The sequence below is a fragment of the Lactuca serriola genome, chromosome 9, assembly GCF_051521515.1.
Source record: "Lactuca serriola cultivar US96UC23 chromosome 9, Lser_US96UC23_V15, whole genome shotgun sequence".
In the NCBI taxonomy this organism is placed as follows: Eukaryota; Viridiplantae; Streptophyta; class Magnoliopsida; order Asterales; family Asteraceae; genus Lactuca; species Lactuca serriola.
The window spans coordinates 42,088,636-42,094,635 of record NC_136416.1 but is presented as its reverse complement, the minus strand read 5'-3'; positions in this window follow the sequence as shown (position 1 = coordinate 42,094,635).

The window sequence follows — 6,000 nt, the reverse complement described above, 5'->3', positions numbered from 1 at the left end:
CTAGAGATGGTAGATCCTAGCATTTTTGAGGTCCCTTATGCATAAAAATTCAACCTTGATGTGTTATTTTGGACCGTGCATGAGTTAGGGTTGTTATTATGGGTTTTATTGTGTATTGGGTCCCGTTAAGACATGCAAGGGAGTAAAGTTGCCAACTTTACGTATTAAGACATCATTTAGGGTCAGATTTGAGAAGTAGACTTAGTAGCTTAACTCATTAAGCACTTAATGGCCAGTTTGGACTGCCGTGGAGTACGTTGGGCGTACCAGCTCGTACGATGTGCGTATTGGCCAAAGGTGGCATACGTAGGGTGTAAGTCTGAGTATGCTTAGCATACTCAGCATCTGTTGACTTTTGTTGACTTTTGCGATTTGGGTCATATTTGGAATATTAGAGTTTTCGGCCTTGTTGGGCCACTAGTCTTTTTTTATTTTGGGTCATTTTTAGGCTATGGGCCTTCTTGGAATGGGCCCATAATGGGCTTTGGGCATCATTTATGAATTTAGGTCATATTGGGCTTTTGGGTGCCATTGGGTTGGCCTTGGCTTTAGCACAAGTGAGGAAAGGCTAAAATGGTCTTTTACCCAGGGTGTTGGACAAATGAACTAGATTCCTAGTTATGGTTTATAGCCCATTTTTAATTGGGGTTTTTTTTATTGGTTAGCGCAAGGATTTCCCGGTTTAGCAGCCCGATCATTTGTTTGACAGACAACAGACTGAGATGAGTTTGCTCACTATATTGTAGGACAGTATGATATGTTATATGCTTGTAGTATTTGTGACTCTTGTTGTATGTGTTATATGCATGTGTGCCAGTTTGCTATATATATGTGGGGTGAAATAGACACGGAACATCCTTATGCTGACACATGAGTTGAAATAGACTCGGGGGGTGAAATAGACATGTGGGTGAAATAGACCCGGTATAGCCTTGGGCCGACGCATGAGTTGAAATAGACTCGGGGGTGAAATAGACCCGACATATCCTTGAGGTGATAGATATGTATGATATGAGGTATTTTTGGAAAGTCACTAGGCTTTGTGCTTACGGTTTTCTGTTTATGTTTCATGTACTTCCGAATCAAAAGGGAAGAGCTCAAGGTGATCGCATCGCACACATCACAATTTACATTTTATCTGACTCCGATGAATTGAGATGATTAATTGATATACTCTGATTTTCCTTTACGATTTTATGAACACGTTATGGTTATGGTTTTATTATTATGAAAATGAAATTTTTGGCTTAAAATTTTGGGACGTTATAGAGTTGAGTTTTGCCTTATTGTACCCGTTGGTCAAAGGCACCAGTGTCGGCCCACTAGTTTTCGTTATCTTTTAGTAGAGGGGTACTATAGAGAGTGTATATAGCTATGTAGGATAGACTGAGGACTCTTGATCTAGGATTTTTCTTGTTCCTTGTTTGGTTGTGGCTCTTGAGTAGGGTCACCTGGTCGGGTGTCTATCTCACCTCTGAGTATTTATGGTTGTGCATTCCTTGGATTGTTGGTATTTAGTATGTTGATGTACTATAATACCTCGTTCTGAAGACAAACCCTAAAATCCGAGAATGTGTTTTAAGTATTATTTTTTTCGATATACATTTCAAATAAAATAGTTTAGTGAAAAAGTGTGTAATTGCCATTATAATTAGTTTTGGAGGTCTAAAGAGTGCTTTCGGGGTTCGTGGTGTAAAGAATATTTGAGCATATGGATAAAGAATAACCAATTGGGCTCGTTTTGTAGTTTTGGACTTATATTGAAAAGATTTGGAAGCTGGAGGGGGCTGAATGGAAATAAAACGAGAATGAGGGGATGAAAGTGTTATATGGACTAATGTTTGAAATTAGATGGGACTTATAACTCGTCACCCATGTGTCCCGTAACCCTAACCCTAATCGTGAGAATCAACCACCACCCTCACTTCTCTCAAACCCAGTTGCCGCCGCCAATTGCATCGCCACCATGGGCCACTGGACATCGTAGTGCTACCTCCGCTACTGGCGAAAACAAAATACCTTGAACCCAACGTCATGTTAAGCAGGGATGGTCGGGAAAAGAAGTTGCGAGTGTTTTTTGCCACTTCCATGACTACGAAGCCATTGCCGGTCGTGTCCCTTCTCTGTCACCTTTTCTCCCACTGTTGCATCGCCGCCTCCGCCCAAACAGCTATTACACCCACTATCGCCAGCCGCCACTAGCGTTGTTGTTACTGCCGTTTAGGCCGTTGCCATACGCCACCAGGTGGGTGGTTGTGTTCAGATTCCGAGCTAAGTTGGGTGTGTGTGTGTGCTTCTGCTACTATTGTGCATCTCGTATGTGTGTTTGCTTGACCGAAATTCATAAGAAAATCCAACACCACCACTGTGAGGTGGTGGCTATCACCTCCGACCACCGCCTACCGCCACAAGGGTGGCTGAGCGTGCATGTGTGTACTTTATTGTGTGCGTGCGTTTCTTTTTGTACATTATGATGTATGTACATTGGTTATCAGATTTTGACTCGAAATCCACCACCACCAACGTGAGGTGGTTGCTGTTGCCTTCTGCCGCCACCAGCTGCCGTGTTGGGTGGTGGTGTGTATTGTGTGTGATTGGATTTCTACTTGAGATGCTTAGACATATTTAGTCTAAAATTATAACCACCACCACGAGGTGGTAGCCGCCACCGTGAGCCGTTGTTGACCACCACTACTCGAGGTGGTAGTGGGTGGTGCCCGACTTAATTAACATTAATTAACCTAAAAATTTAACCAATTTCTAATTGGAACGCGATTGGTTTGGAAACCCTAATTAGGGTTTAGAAAACCCTAATTTTGGATATGTTAGTTTTGGGATTGTCGGGACCCGCATTTTGGACCATTGGATTGGAATTATGACTCAAGCCCAACCATACTACATGATTGACCTAGTAGATTGATGGACTTAATGGATTAAACCCTTAATGGTTTAAGTGTTTTTAATTAACCCTAATCGTCATTTTATGTGAAAACCCTAATTGTGTTGGGTTTTGAGTTGGACCTTTCTGTTGGGCCTAGATGTTTGGATTCTTGATGGGCCATCTAATAACAAGTATATGGACTAGGGAATTTGGATGGGCTTTAAGATAAGGCCCATGTGAAGGGTTTAGGCCCAATTTGGAAAATTGGGCCATATGTTGGGCTTTGGTTCATTATTTGGCTTTTGGGCCTTCAGAGTGTGTTTGGGGCCTTGGGCTGGGATCAATCTAGGTTGGGGGTAAAGTAGTCTTTTTACCCCAAACATGGACTTATGGTTATGTATTGGAACCCAATTATTAATTGGGGTGTTGTTTTGATGTTGATAGTTCGGTAATCTATCATCCAATAGCTAGGGTTTTGTCCGCAGGACTTTATCAGTGCGAGATGAGTTACCTTCCTGTATGAGTGGGTCGAAGGCACCAATGTTGTCCCATTAGTAGTTGTTTGTTGTAGATATGATTGTGTTTGTGATAATTATGTGGTATGCCATTATTTGTTATGTTTTATGTGTTTATTTGTTACGATATTATGTGGTAGTGGTAGGGGTGAAATAGACCAAGTATCTGGTTGAAATAGACCGAAAGGGAGGCCAACAACCATATATGCTCGACAGTATCCGGTTGAAATAGATCGAAGGGGAGGCCAGCACCCAGATATGCTCGGCAGTATCCGGTTGAAATAGACCGAAGGGGAGGCCGACACCCACATATGCTTGGCAATGTATTTTTTGTATGGTATGTGGTATGATGGGGGGATCTCACTAAGCTTTGCGCTTACGGTTTTCAGTTTTGGTTTTAGTTGCTTCTTTTTCGAAAGGAAAGGAGCCGACAGGATTGCTGCGCATCACACCATGGTTTTCGCACACAAGATCTTTGGGAGTTATACTCTGATGTTATTTTATTACGACATGTTTTTGACTATTGATGCATTGGTTTTTGATATGGGTTGACACTGTGGATGTTTTCATACTATTGGTTTTATAATTACTTAATTAAAATGAAATTTTTGGTCTTAAATTTTTGGATGTTATATATAATGTAGTAATTTGTTATATTTGTATCTTGGTATATAGGATGTTGCTATATTGTAGTGATCTGTTAGATCTATATCCTGATATATAGGATGTTGTTATGTTGTAGTGATCTGTTAGATTTGTATCCTACTATATAGGATGTTGATGTGTTGTAGTGATCTGATAGATTTGTATCCTGGTATATAGGATGTTGATGTTTTGTAGTGATATGTTAGATCTGTATTCTGGTATATAGGATGTTGTTATGTTGTAGTGATTTGTTAGATATGTATCCTTGTATATGGGATTTTGTTATACGGTAGTGATATATAGATCTATATGTCTACATGTACTTGCTTGTCATCATCTAGTGGTGTGCCCTAGGCGTTGTATGTAGTCATGTAGAATAGTCTGAGAACTCTTGATCTAGGCTTTCTTCCCATTCCTTGTTTGGTTGTGGATCTAGAGTAGGATCATTTGTTAGGGTGGCTATCTCACCTCTAGTTACTTATGGTTACGCATTTCATGGAGGCTACCTGGTAGCAGGACAATGTGCTAAGAGAGGACTAGTAGGCGATACTGAGTTATATGATTGATGTTTGCATGTATTCTATGCCTACTTGATCATTGATTGTTTATATGTCAACATATGGTGGTAGTAGGTTGAGACGGTCCTACTTTGTGTTGTAGGCCAAGATACCCAGTGCGGGACGGCTGTAAGTCGTAGGCACGAAGGCTCGGGAAGAGCGGTTGGGTTGAGGCGGTAGACCAACAAACCCTAGGTATTCCAGCCCAATGGCTTATTGGACCAGTTGTATGTTGGCATTCCAGTCCGTGGACTGATTGAGTCTAGGCATTCCAATCCGATGATTGTGGGCCGTTATGCATGTTTGTATGTTTATCGTATGGGGTATTTTGAGGGAAGCTCACTAAGCTTTGTGCTTACCCAGTTGTTTATTGTATCAGGTATAATCGGTAGTCATGGAAAGACGAATGCATGATTGTACACATTCATCAGTATTAATGATGATTCCACACTTTAATATTACTCTGTTTTCCAATAAATGTATTTGAGATAAACGGTTTTCTTCATAATGGATTTATAATTGGTAGACTTTACTTTAATAAAATGAAAATTTTTTGTTGTGAATATGGGACGTTACATAAAGAGTTGAACCCATGATGCAAATCGATCATCAGTTTGATTGAGGATAAGTGGGACAACATTCTTTATATATGTTGGTGACAACGAAGGCATGATGGAATGTTGATTTTTTAGACGAATCACCAGGGAATTTGGGGGTTTCTGGTGCTTTGGGGGTATCATCGGGTCCAAGCATGTTTGCTTTAGAAAGAAGATGTGTTCAAAAAGAAGAATGCAATCGACAGAAAGGGATGAGAGAATCAAAGGATCAAGCTGCAAGCTTTGATACCATAAAGGTTAAACACCAATCTGATTTCTTTATTGATATACAATGGGTATATATACAACACGCCTACAAATAAGGATAATCTAGAATTTAAATACATTCAAATAATGATCCAAATCATAAACGATTGGATTGCCAGCTATCCTAATCTGAACTAATCCTAATTGGTTTATACTTAACCTATAGAACATGATATTGTTTCATCCAAATACTCTTGTTGTATGTTAACTTCATTTTAAATGATCATTTCGTCCATGTCTTCTCCATTTTCTTAATCTCCTTCAACTTATTTTGAAGAAGCCCTGAGCTTAGAGGCAGGAGCCATCCAGCGATGAGACATAAGCAAACGAGGAAATAGAAGAAGTCGATGTAAGAGCTCTAGTTTGGTGTCGGTGGCTATTTTATTATTTAGGAGGAAAAAAACAAACGAAGGGAATATGAAGCATAATGAAGGCACCTCCGACGATTATGAGAGAATGTCATCGGAGGTGGAGGGTGGCGGTAGCGGATTGTGGTCAGCAATAGGATTTTAACCTAGAGTTCATATACCATGTTATAT